Here is a 14,478-nt window from a genome sequence, read left to right on the forward strand (position 1 = left end):
TCAACCACTTGTCTTTGCTGTACTCCATTACTGTATGAAGCTTCATTTGTAATGTTCTAGGGTTACATTGGGAATTAATTAGGGATTTTATTACAAAATAGTTGCGGCGAAAGTTTAACCGTATAAATCTTAGAAGCGGGTCAAATTTCTTTGAACTGTTAGGGGAAAATGTGGTCATCTATTATGAGACGTGGAACAGAAGTTCCGCCTTTTGAATACCTGAAGGCAGGTAGTCTGAGGTTAAAGCTGCTCAATAAAGGAGAAACAATAAGTAGCTCAACGAGAAAGAGTGCAGAGACTTGATGGAAAGGTATAGGCACATTTTCTCTCATAATGTCATCTTGCGTTTTGTGGTGGAAGCTTGCTAAAAAAAAGTGTTGTTACCAGGTAACAAACGACCCCTGTTCGCAAATTTAAGACAGCTGGTTTCAGCTGGTTTGTATGAAGAAAGAAAAGAAATGATTGACTGAGACTCGGAATTTGAGAAGATAGTTAATACCAGGTGGGTCATAAATGAAGTGTTTCTTTAAATCAGAAAAGAGAGGTTATTCATCCCTTTCCCCCCAAAAACTTCAACATTTTTTTCTCTTTACTATTGTGTCGGCAACACAGGAAACGACCTTTAAAGAGAGCCTTTAATGAACTGTCTTACGGTGTTTGAGAGAAGCACTATAAAACAACATATGATATTGAGCTACATCAGGAGATGACCAAAGCCTAGGTCAAAAAGGTAGGTTTTAAGCAACTGTGTCTTGAACCATGTCTGAAACAACAATTATTAGGGATGTGCAAGAGGATAGAATTGGAGGAGTGCCGATGTCTCAGAGTTATGGAGTTAGAGGAGATTATATAGACCGGAAGGAACAGTTAAGTTGATGGACGGGTTTGAAAACAAGGATGAGAATTCTAAAATCAACATGTTGCTTGACCAGAAATGACGATAGATCAGTGAGCACAGGTGGCCAATAGGGAAGTAGGAGTTGAGAATGCCTCCATGCTTTTCTAAGATATTGAGAAACAGGCAACAGAGTTCTAAAAGTTGACCTCAAGTTTCCACAGAGTAGGGTGTGGAAATCCAGCAAGGAATGGACTGAAATAGTGCAGACTACAGAAAACTAAGGCACGAATGGGACCTTCAGCAGCAGATGAGCTCAGACTAGGCAAAGTTCCATGTTATTGCAGGGATGGAAATAGAAGATCTTAGTGCTGGTGTCAATATGAGATTGTAAATTCATCTTGGAATTAAATAGGACACCAAGAATGACTTGCTGAGATAGTTGTCAAGAAGAGGGATGGCATCTGTGGCTAAGGAATAGAGTGGTGTTTAAAAAATGGTTTTATCCTTCCAATATTTAATTAGAGGCAACTGCTCAACCAGATCAGGATGTCAGATAAACAGTCTGACAATTTAGCAACACAGGAGGAGTTGAGATTTGATTTATTATTGTAACATGTACCAAGATACAGGGAAAAGTAATGTCTTGCAGGCTAACCAGACGAATCATACCTTACACAAGTACTTCAGGACAATAGAACAGAGTGCAGAATATAGTGTTACAGCTACAAAGATGGTGCAGAGAAAGATCAACTCCAATGTATTACAGGTCTGCTCATAAGTCTGATATCTGTGGGGAAGAAGTTATACTTAAATCTGTTGGTATGTGTTTTCAAACTTTTATATCTTCTGCCTGGTGAAAGAGAGTATAACCAGGGCAGGAGCGATCTTTGATTATGTGGGTTGCTTTCCAAAGCAGCGGGAAGTGTAGACAGAGTCAATGGAAGGAAGGTTAGAGCTGAGTATTGTCAGTATACATATGAAAATTAACACTGTGTCTTCAGATGTTGAGTTTAAAATCATTAATCTCTTTCACATTGGTTATTTACTCCAATATGTCCCTCATGCCAATTTCCTCAAGTCTAAGACACATATACTTGAAAGGATTTGGCACCCAACGTACCAATGAGAAATAGGAGGGGCTAAAGATCCTTAAGGACTCAAGACATAATGGTGCAGGAGCAAGGAGAGAAGACAGAACATTTTCAGTACTATGGCTGATAGGACAGATTCAAATATGGAGTTCCAGGAAGGAAGGACATGGATTTTGGAAAACAATAAGAAGTCCAAGGTCTTTGCAGAGGAAAAAGAAGCTGCAGATGGGATGTTCATTTGCCACGATAGAGGGGCCAAGAGTTTTCTTTTTAGAGAGAAGGTATGATGATGGTGTATTTAAAGGAGAGAGGATCAACACCTGAAGACAGACAATTATTTATTTGCAGGTACCAACAGGGGGCCCACGAAAGGAAGTTACATTGTCAACACTTAAGTTGAATATAGGATCATGGGAAGAGGAGATGGATCCAATGGACTGCACAAAGAGGGGATAGGGGAAAAACTTGTGCAAGTTCAGAGGAAGAACATTGGAGGAGGTTCAACTCGGTCTGCTTGTGGAAAGAAGGAATGTCGTAGAGACAGCTGATTGAAACAATCCAATCATCATGACAAAAGTTTGTGAGCTCCTTGCACTTGTTATGGGAGGTGATGGAGGAAGGGATGAGCAAAGCAGCTTAAAGAAGGTGGTCTGCAGTATAGAAATGAAGCTGGCAATATCCTTGCATTCCAGATGATTTTCGAATACTGAATGAACAGGTTTAATAGAAGAGATTAGGATCATGTAATGCTTTAAGTGGGCCAGCCAGATCCTGCAGTGGATGGCTAAGCCAGTTGAGTCCTAAATCCTTTCAAGTTTGTGTGCCTTAGAATTAAGGGAATGGGCATGAGAGCCATATTGGAGTAAATAGCCAGTGTGAAAGAGATTAATGATTTTAACCTCAAAGATTAAGGTGAGGGCAAATATTAGAAAATCAGTAGGTGCAGAAATGTTGTAGTGAATGGACAACAAAGATCAGATAATTTAAACTTTGAAATTGCAGTTTTAAATTCATTATTGGGTAGATTTTCCCAGGTTCTGATGCAGAGGGTAGAGTTTTGAGGGTGAAAAGGCACATATGGGTGGCGAGTGATCCAAGGAGGGGTTCAGAGATTGAAACTATGGGAGTAGTGAGACTAAGTGACATGAAAAGATCAAAGGGATGGACCTGATAATAGTTTGGGAAGTTTTATGTGGAGGGAGAGATTCAGGGAAGAGGAGAATACAGTGAACTCAGAGGAAAGTGGATGAGTTGAGATGGAAGTTGAAAGCAACAAGGAAGAGCAGCTGTTTGGTGCAGAAACTGAAGTAGGAAAGAGATCCTGATAATAACGATTTTAGGTGGAAAGGTAACAAAGAAATGTGAGAGTGATGGAACAAGGTCCAAAGGAGTAGAGAGTCAAAGCAGTGGAGCTTTGAGCAATGTGTAATGCTGTGATAAATGCTGTACCACCACCACAACAGTTTTGACCGGATGAGTGTCAGAAGATGCAGATGGGTGGGTAAAATTCATTAAGGAGACTGAGGCAATCACAGCTCATTCAGGTAAGATATTAATGGCTATATTTGCTTTCTACCCAAAAAACAAGGATTGCATTGTGTGATTAACATATGCCCATTGATTGCATGCCAACATCAATTCTTCAATCTGCCTGCTCATTTCTTTTCTACTTATTCTCTCGTGGGGTGTGGGCATCGCTGACTGTCCAGCATTTATTGCCATCACTAGTTGCCATTGAGAAGGTGGTAGTGAGCTGCCTTCTTTAACAGCTATTGTGCATGTGATGTAGGTTGACCCACAATACCGTTAGAGAGGGAATTCCAGGATTTTGATTCAACAATATATATGTTAGTGATATATTTCCAAGTCAGGATGGTGAGTGGCTTGGAGGAGAACTTGCAGGTGGTAGTGTCCCCATGTATTTGCTGCCCCTGACCTTCGAGATTGAAGTGGTTATAGATTTGAAAGGAGCTATCTATGGACCTTAGGAGAATTTATGAAATGCTTCTGACAGTTTGTACACATGGCGGCTACTCAGTGTCAGCGGTAGAGAAAATGGATGTTTGTGAAAGTGATGCCAATCAAGCAGGCTGCTTTGTCTTGGATTTTGTCAAGCTTCATGAGGGTCGTTGGGGCTGCACTCATCCAGGCAGATGGAGACCATTCCATCACACTCCTGACTTGTGCCTTGTAAATGGTTGATAGACTTTGGGGAGTCAGTCGGTGAATTACTCATTACAGTATTCCAAGCTTCGGACCTGCCTTTGTAGCCAATATATTTATGTGGTGAATCCAGTTTAGTTTTTGGTCAATGATAATCCTCAGGGCGATAGTAAAACTAATATATTTTAAAGGATGGTGGTTAGCTTGTTGCACCTCAGAGGAACTCCTGTGGAGATGTCCTGGAGCTGAGATGACTGACCTCCAATAACCACAACCATCTTGCTATGTGCCTGGTGTGACTCCAACCAATGGATGCACAACAAGAACTCACCAAGATTACTTTGATAGCACCTCCTAAGCCTGCAACCTCTGGCATTAAGAAGGACAAGGGCAGCAGACATTATGGAAACATCAATATCTGCAAACTCCCCTTCAAATCACACATCATGTTAACAATATACTGCATCACTGTCTGTTCAATGTTGCTGAGTTGAGAAACTCCCTTCCTAAGAGCATTACAGTCCTTGTGTGAAGAGATACCCACAACTTTGTTAGGAGGCAGTTCGTGAGCCAGCAACCGTGAAGAAATGGTGACATAGCGTCAAATCAGGACAATGTTTTTTTTCTTTCGTTTTTCAACTCTAAACTCTATGAATCAATCAATCACATTAACAAACGAGTGTTAGAACTTTGCGTGGCGTCACATGAAATGTGATCCCATGGCTTACCCTTAGTTGTTAGTTTTCATGTGAGAGTTTGAAAAGAATGCTGTTAGGATAATTGATTGTCCGTGGGGAAATGGTCATATATCTTAGTAGTTGAAGAAAGTATGTAGTTCTTTCTGATTTGCACCACATGTGCAGCAAATGAAAGTTCATTGGTTGTCTTTTGGTAATGGAAGGTCATATAGTGAATTTTTGATTTTCCTCTCAGGATCTTAGTATTGTCCTCCTCTATGGAGGAGCATTCATAAAGAGGCCACACCTATTTTTGGTAAAATAAAGCAAAACAAACTGCATCTAACAATGGAGTAGGTATATAAGAAGACATTTTGAGCGAAGCCCTTCTCCATAGGGTCAGATTTATTCAACAAGTTTCAAAGGTGTCAGTCTCCATACTCTGAACTTTGCCAAACTAATAGGATTAAGATTTCATCAAATAACTTCACTGATCAGAGGAACTCTGGACCCACTTTGTTGATAAACGAGCATATTACTGCCCTCATTTTATGATGTCGATTGTATTTGAAAGGTTAAAAAAGGGTGCAGTTAAAAGAAGACAATAGTAAACCAGGTGAAGAAATTGTACATGACTCGTGGAACATTACAATCTCCATGTCAATTTCCTATGTAGAAACATTGAAGATAGGAGCAGAAGTGGGCCATTTGGCCCTTCGAGCCTGCTCCACTGTTCATCAAGATCATGGCTGATTGCCCAATTCAATAGCCTAATCCTGCTTTCTCCCAAAAGGTGGTGAATCTGTGGAATTTGCTTCCCCAAAGTGCGGTGGATGCTGGGACAATGAGTAAATTTAAGGAAGAGTTAAACAGATTTTTAATGGGTCAAAGGGTAATGGGGAGGAGACAGGAAAAAGGGGGTGAAGAGCATATCAACCATGATTGAATGACTGAGCAGACCTGATGGGCTGAATGGCCAAATTCTGCCCCTATTTCTTATGAACATTCTCTCCATAACCTTTGCTCCCATTTGTCCTACGTGCTGTATCTAGCTGCCTCTCGAATACATTCAATGTTTTGGCATCAACTGCTTCCTGTGGTAATGAATTCCACAGGCTGACCACTCTTTGGGTGAAGAAATGTCTCCTCATCTCCGTCCTAAATGGTCTACCCCGAATCCTCGGACTGTGACCCCTGGGTCTGGACGCACCCACCATCGAGAATATCATCCCTGCATCTATCCTGTCTAGCCCTATTGGAATTTTATAAGTCTCTGAGATTCCACACACCCCCCACCCCACCAACCTCATTTGACTGAACTCCAGCAAAAACAATACTAACCTAGTCAATCTTTCCTCATATGTCAGACCCGCCATCCCCGGAATCAGCTTGGTAAACCTTTGCTGCACTTCCTCGAGAGCAAGAGCATCCTTCCTGAGAAAAGGCAACCAAAATTATACTAAGATACTCTATCCTAATAAAATATTTTATCCTAAATTAGTTTTCCACTATATTCAGTGGCCGAAGAATCAATAACCAAATAGCATGGATGTAAAGCAATCAACAAATGCACCTGATGCTACATGAGGAAAACCTTTTTTATACAACACGTGCTTTGGATTGAAGTGCACTGTCTGTTTGGGTGTGGATAAAAATTCAACTTTGACCATCAAAAAGCAATTGGATAATTATTTGAAGGAAAAATAAGCTGCAGGGATAGTTAAAAGAGAAAGAATGGGACGGCAGACTCACTCTCCAAAAGAGCTAACACGGTTTATTTTTTGCACTAAATTATCTCCTTTTGTGCTGTACTGTTCTACAATTCTGAGAAACCAAAGGTTATGGATGCTGTTTTGCCATCTGTTGTGGGGAAGTTTATTGACATTTCTGATTAAGGACACAGTGACTGAGCAATTAAAGAGATTTAAACTGTTTGTTTCAGTTAGTAACTGAAATAGTAAATAAGGGAATATCTGTGGATGTCATTTACAGAAATTGGGGGGTTGGTTAGCTCGATTTGGCTCATTTGCAGTGCAGAGTGATATCAACTGTGTGGGTTCAATTTCCACACCAGCTGAGGCTGCCATGAAGGACTCTTCTTCTCAACCTCTACCTTCATCTGAGGTGTGGTGACCCTCAGGTTAAACAACCACCAGTTGTCTCTTTCTAATGAGAGAGCAGCCCCGTGTCCTCTGGAACTATGCCAACTTCATTTACTATTTATAGAAAACCTTTCATAACACACTGGACATTTGAAATAAAGAATTTTGGTTATATTGAGCAAATCAGGCAGCATTTGAATAGAGGAACGGTGGTGACATTTAAAATAACCTTTCAGAAGACAGGTTAGACTACTTCAGCTGCACCGAGTACTGTTTTTAAAGGCACTGCACTTTAGAAAGAATACCATAGCCATTGAAAGATTTGCAGTGTAGATTCACAGCAATGTTTTGATGGTATGATGATGATAATGGTAAAATATGAACGATACATTTTTATTTCCACCATCTGATTCTTGTACATGGGATATTCATCAGCGAACACAGGGTTTTAAAAAAGAAAAAAATGACAATGTGGCTACAACAATCAGCTGACCAGGTTGAACAAACTCCTGAAACCATCAATAATCAAGAACTAGTCTGAGCTGAAACTAATCTCATTATCAAAAAGCATTGAAACTCAAATCTTTGTCTCCAGTTTTCATTTATATCACAATCTATTTTTCGATTCATTCAAGGTATAATGGGCATCATTCTCCAATTTCAATGGAGAAGGGTGTTGTGACCAGCTTAATTAAATCTCTGCAGCCCCTGCGATATAGGATGACCCAGCTGCTTTTAGGAAGCAAGTTCCAGAATTTTGATCCAGCAACAGTAAAACAACAATGGTGTAGTTCCAAGTCAGAGCAGTGTCTCACTTAGATGGGAATTTGCTTATCTCCATGCATCTACTGTTTTCATCCTTCTAGGTGGTAGATGTCATAGATTAGAAAGGTCTTGAGATACGAGTTGCCTGCAAATTATCTAGCTTGTAAAACAATGTGCCTAGACATTGGCGCACATAAATAAATTGTATTTCATGCAGCTGTTTTTAGGCAAAGTATGTAGAGAGGAAAAAAATGGTTTGTCTTAGCAGAATTGGTAGATTCCCTCTCTCCTTGTTTTCTGTCATCCTTTCAGAAAGCAGCATCTGGTTATGAAGCGAATTGAAGAAACATCTATTCACCAAAACCTGAAAAATATATCCAATGTTTTCTGCTGCTGAGGATACAAGTTAAAAGTTAAACAACAGTGGTCTCCAGTTAAAACCTAATATCTGAAGGACTCTAAAGATATTTAAAGTACAGATTCTTTTATCTTCATTTTTGTACTGGGCACTGTTGCCTTTTCAAAACTTTGCCAGTATTTGAAGTTGCATCTTTTTTTTTTCAAGGAGTTAGCAAGTAATATATTTCCCCCTTCTATCACTCAAGTAACTGTCTCCTTAATTTTAACTAGTGAACTATGTTTGAATTGAGGTGTGATGTAAGTACCCGCTCAAAGGAATTAAAACTCTTTGTAGATGGCTGAGGTGTTAAAAAGAGGGAGGCTGATTGGCTGATACTCATCTGTCTCAATTAGGGAAAGAAATTACATATACTTGGTTTGTATTCTTGGATTATAAAAGGTTATGAAGTAATTTGATTGAGTTTTTTTAGATTTTGAATAGAACTAATGTGATGTATAGAAAGAAACATTTTTCATTCGTAGGCGAGTCTAAGACAAGAAGATATAATCTTCAAATGAAGGCAGACCATTCAGGCAGGAAGTTAGAAATTTCTCTTCTATAATTTGAGTAAAGTAGAGATAGAAGTAAAGAAAGATGCACATCAATATAGTCGCAACCTCAGAACATCCCAAAACATTTTACAGCCTATATAATACTACCACAAAGTCTCGCCATTGTAAGACCTGTACTAGTCATTTATGGTGTGGTTCAGTTTGGCTCAGCCAAGCACTCTTTAACAGTAATGCAATAATGACCAAATAATCTAGTTTTGTAATATTGATTGAGCATTAAATATTGGCAAGAGAACTCCACAGGTCTTTTTCAACTAGCACAACAGGATCTAAGTTAACCTCTGAGAAGAAGCGAGACCTCACTTTCATTTATTATCTCTAAATGACAGCTCCTGCAAGAGTACTGCATCAGAGTCTCTATTGTGATGAATGTTTATGCTATATTGTTATTATTTTTAAACATGGTTATAGAACATAGAACAGTACAGCACAGTACAGGGCCTTTGGCCCACGATGTTGTGCCGAACTTTTATCCTAATCCTAAGGACTATCTAACCTCCACCCCTACCTTATACTATCATCCATATGCCTATCTAATAGCCGCTTAAATGCCCCTAATGAGGCCGACTCCACTACCCTCTGTGGCAATGCATTCCACGGACCTACCACTCTCTGAGTAAAGAATCTACTTCTGGCGTCTCCCCTATATCTACCTCCACTCATTTTAAAACTATGCCCCCTTGTAATAGCTACCTCCAACCGTAGGAAAAAGTCTCTGGATGTCCACTCTATTTATACCTCTGATCATTTTGTACACCTCTATCAAGTCACCTCTCATCCTTCGTCGTTCTAAAGAGAAAAGCCCTAGCTCTCTCAACCTTTCCTCGTAAGACCTTCCCTCCATTCCAGGCAACATCCTGATAAATCTCCTCTGCACCTTTTTCCAATGCTTCCACATCTTTCCTGTAATGAGGCGACCAGAACTGGACACAATATTCCAGATGTGGCTGAACCAGGCTTTTGTACAGCTGGAACATAACTTCACGGCTCTTGAACTCAATCCCTCTATTAATGAAAGCTAACACACCATACGCCTTCTTAACAACTCTATCCACCTGGGTGGCAGCTTTCCGGGAACTGTGGACATGAACCCCAAGATCCCGCTGCTCCTCCACACTGCCAAGAATCTTTCTGTTAACCCTGTATTCTGCTTTCAAGTTTGTCCTTCCAAAATGAATCACCTCACACTTTTCAGGGTTAAACTCCATCTGCCACTTCTCAGCCCAGCTCTGCATCCTATCAATGTCCCTTTGTAACCTAGAACAGCCCTCCGCACTGTCCACAATTCGACCCACCTTCGCATTGTCCACGAACTTACTAATCCACCCTTCCACTCCTTCATCCAAATCATTTACAAAAATCACAAATAGAAGAGGACCCAGAACAGATCCTTGTGGTACACCAAGTTATGAAGTGGATATAACCTTTATGTAGTGCTAAATTTGGTTTGAATTTCTATACTGCGTGTTAGGAAGGAGAAACATGGCTTTACTTTAATTTTTGAGTTCTTTGAGTGGTGCCAATTGTCTGGAATTTTTCTTTGCATGTATTTAAATGATGTTTTTAAAACGCCGTAAGGTAAATAGTTCAGTGTCTTAGAAAGAAAGATTGAAGAGAGAAAAAATGAGGCTTGTTGCGATGCAACAAGGTCTCCTATGACATATGGAGACAGAAGCAATTTCTTTTACAAAGGGAACCATCCAGAAAGTCAGGGAGTGCGCAGAATTGTGACAGGGAGAGGAAAAGGTCATGCAGAGCTTTTAAATGAAAGGGCTGTATCAGAAACAATGCGGTTTAAAACAGTCATAGTGGAAGGAAAGAAGTCCTGAGTAGCTTAATATCAGTGAGAAATAAAGCTTCAGAGAGAGAGGGTCTCAAGAAGAAACTGAGCTAAAATGTAGCATCAAATGAATGCGGAAGTTTTCTGAAAAGAAGTCATTTGCAGCTGTTGCAGCGAACAAGGAACTTTGCATTACAACTGAAGTTTTACTGAGATTTGCAAATCAGAAAGATTGTTGTTGAGAGAAATAGGGTTGCATCTTGAGCAGAAGGGCCAAATAGATGATCCATTTTGACCTGCTTCTAAGATCCTCAATAACACAGATGCCAGTATTTAGCTAATTTGATTCACTGCACAATGTCAGCAAGAAACAGCTAAAAGCTCTGGATACTGCAAAGGCTATTGGCCCTCACAATATTCTGGGAATAGTCCCATGACAAGTTTGTAGAACTTGTGCTTCTAAACAAGCTGTTCCAGTACAGCTACAGCACTGGCATCTCCCCAAATAATGCAGAAAATTACCCAGGTATATTCTGTACATAAAAAAAGGACAAATTAAACACAACTAACTACCACCTCATCAGTCTACTCTCAGTCATCAGGAAGGTGGCAGAAGGGCTGATCAATGGTACTTTGCAATAATGTGCTCTCTGACGCGACACCAGGGCAACTCAGTTCCTGACCTCGTTACATCCTTGTTCAAGCATAGAAATAAGATCTAAACTCCCGAGACGAGGTCAGGTGGTCACTCTTGGCATTAAGGCCACTTTTGCGGCACTAAGAAGTTCTGGCAAAACTGGAGTCAATGGGAATCAGTGGTAAAACTCTGCACTAATTGGAGTCATATCTAACACAGAACAAGATGGTTATGGTTGTTAGAGGTCAGTTATCCCAGCTCCACGACATCTCTGCAGAAGTTCCTCAAGGTAGTGTCCTGGGCCCAGCTACCTTCAGCTGCTTCATCATTTGCAGCTTTTGATGTAGTTTCCCACATCATTCTTCTCTGATACATCTCTTCCATTCTTCAACAAAGTGAGACTGTCCTTAGCTGATTCTACTGACCATGCTAAATTTCCCACAGTATCCAGGGATGTGCAGGCTAGGTGGGTTAGCCATGCAATATGCAGGCTTACAGCGATAGGGTAGGGGGTGGGTCTGGGTGGGATGCTGTTAAGAGTCTGTATGGACTCAATGGGCTGAATGGCCTGCTTTTGGGGTGAATGCTGAGTGTAGTACATCAGCAATCAGTGCTATTAATTCTAGGAGTCTAATTTTGGAGTCTGTGCAGAGTGGCCAGAATGACTGAACACCAGCAATGATTAGAAAAATGTGTACGATTCCATTTTGAAAGGCAGCAAATGAGATACAAATCAGTCAATAAATACTTCATGTGACATAGGAAGTGATTAAATGGAGCACAAATTCAAGCAACGTCATCACTACAGGAGAAGGAGATATGAGCAGGGGCCATAAAAATGCAAGTTCAGTATAGCTGGCAGGAAATAATTCCTGAAAATAAAGGAATAATAGATATCTAGAATGGTTCCGGGTAGATTATAAAGGCAGAAGCTCTAGAATGTTCAACAGGCATTTATTTGTTTTATTACCTCTACTGCAGGTTTGAAGTACAATCAAGAATAGTAAAGTGGTCTTCTTCATCCTTAGTGAATTTAAAATATATTGGTCACATTAACTCAATACAATACACATTGTGCAAATGTAAAATACAATGGATGCTGGAAACCTGAAATGAAAATGAAAATCCTGGAAATGCTCAGCAAATCAAGCTGAGGAGAAAGAGACAGTTAACATTTCAATTCAATGATTTTCTGTTAAAGCAGTTGTTAGTTGTTTCAGAGATAGTAGGAACTGCAGATGCTGGAGAATCTGAGATAACAAGGTATAGAGCTGGATGAACAATGCTGCTTGGCCTGCTGTGTTCATCCAGCTCTACACCTTGTTATCCCAGTTGCTAGTTGTGTTGTGATTGTTAAAACAAGTCTAGTGTTTCCTTATTAATAACTGTTTTCACATTGGCTTTGTAAGTATTGTACAATAACCAGGTTATCATCAATTAATGCTCTCAAACATTCAGATGCCTACACAAACTACATCAACGCCCCTATCCTTGGGATGTGGAAAGGAGCCAAAGATGCAGGTCGCAGCCAATTTGACTCAGTCTGTGTTTCTACAGCAGTTTATCCTTGATGTAACTCAGCTCCGTGGAGGACAGATGGACCCAAAAGAAATGAATTGAGACATGAGAAAATGGAATCTGTAAATGTCACTCCAGATATTTAAAATAAAACAACTAAATGGAATTTTAATAAAACAATTGAGTGAGTATTTTAAATAAATTTATGTTGAGGAGTTTTGGAATCAGATGATTTTAATTCCGCTAGAAGTGTACAATTTGTGAAAAGGTCAGTTTTGTTTTAAAGCAAATTCTGTCAGGTTCTAAGCATCAGATTTCATCTTCTCAAGCTAGATTACTTCTTGAAACAAAGATGTGAAAGAGCAGAATTACGAAGTAGGTCAGGCAACTGATTGTTCGTTAGAGCGATAACATCAGGAAAGAGAAGAAAGGCAACGTACTGGACTCATGGAATCCAAGTGCACACCAAATAGCAGTGAAAAACCAGATATGTCAAATAGTTTCAAAAAGAATAACTGATGAGTTTCCATTTAAAATTCATTGTTTATTTCTTATGAGATTCTCAAATGCTTCATGTCTTAAGAACAGATCACCTTTAATGTGGTCTTTTTGGGAGGATTAAATTCCTTTTAATTATTATGTATAAAATTACCTTCCTTGGCAGTCCCACAGGAAATTCCTTGTCAGAAAGCCATTGAGCCATTAAATATATTCAGCAATATGTACATCAGGACCATCTCTCTCTCTCTCAGACATGAGGAAAATGATTATGAGAAATTAACAAGCAGTTTATTCTCTTGTCAATTACATGTGCGATTGTGGATAGTGGATCACATGCCAGAATAAAGTTGTTTACTGACGCGGAGGCAATTGGATCTCCAGGTGATCCAGTAATTATCATTTAGCAGAACTAACTGAACAGAATTGAAACAAGTCAATTTTAACAATCATGATGACGTTGCTCAGACAACTGTGTACACAGCAAGAAAGCTCACAATATTGATTTAACAGCATGTTCCATTGATGATAAGGGGAAATTTCCAGGGATGCTTTAACCCGAAATCAACGTCTTCATTGGTCATAGAGTCATAATTATAGGGTCATACGGCACAAAAACAGACCCTTCTGTCCAACTTGTCCATGGCAACCAATTTTCCCAAACTGAACTAGTCCCATTTTTCTGCGTTTGGTCCATATCCCTCTAAACCTTTCCTATTCATGTACTTGTCCAAATGTCTTTTAAATATTGTAGCCGTACTGCTTCTACCACTTTCTCTGGCAGTTTATTCCATATAAGAACTGCCCTTTGTGTGAAAAAGCTTTTCGACTCAACAACAACAATAAGTTATATTTGCATTGCATCTTTACTTAGTAGAACATCCCATGGCCCTTTATAGGAGCAATCATCAAGCAAAATGTGAAATGAAGGAGACAGTAGGAGATGTAAGCAAATGTTTAACTAAACAACATAGGTTTTAAAAGGCATCTTAAAAGAGGAAAGAGAGTTAAGGAAGTTGAGAGGCAAAGAGGTTTAGGAAAAGAATTCCAGGTGAAGAAATCACCTTTGAAAGGTTGAGTAAAAGGTAAGAAAATCTGTTTAATTTTGAAAACTCCTGAAAACAACAAGGTTCGATTCGATATGAATGCAAATTGATCCTAATTTCCTTTGTGATACCAAGCTCTGTCACCACCTATGAGATGCATGTACCTGTCGTGGCAGTAGGAAAATAAGGTTAAAAATTGAAAAAATCAGGACATCTTCTGCAGATCTGGCTGAGTCTATGGAAGGAAGAACAGTGTTTGTGTTTCAGGTAATAACCTTTCATTAGAACTGAACTTTCATTAGAAATCTGGATATACCACATCCACAGGTTCCCCATTGTCCACCACGCAAGTAATGTCCTCAAAGAATTCCACCAAATTAGTTAAACATGA

At 39.6% G+C, this 14,478-nt stretch overlaps 1 long non-coding RNA gene across 1 annotated transcript; it reads left to right on the forward strand.

The window, feature by feature from the left end:
* The first annotated feature begins 54 nt into the window (after nucleotides 1-54).
* LOC125483389 lies at nucleotides 55-12,696 on the forward strand. Its single transcript, XR_007262338.1, has 4 exons — nucleotides 55-310; nucleotides 388-502; nucleotides 613-730; nucleotides 12,484-12,696. It is a non-coding gene; the product is annotated as an uncharacterized LOC125483389 (long non-coding RNA).
* The last annotated feature ends 1,782 nt before the right edge of the window (nucleotides 12,697-14,478 follow it).

Source organism: Rhincodon typus, chromosome 1, assembly GCF_021869965.1.
Source record: "Rhincodon typus isolate 14 chromosome 1, sRhiTyp1.1, whole genome shotgun sequence".
Classification (NCBI taxonomy): domain Eukaryota; kingdom Metazoa; phylum Chordata; class Chondrichthyes; order Orectolobiformes; family Rhincodontidae; genus Rhincodon; species Rhincodon typus.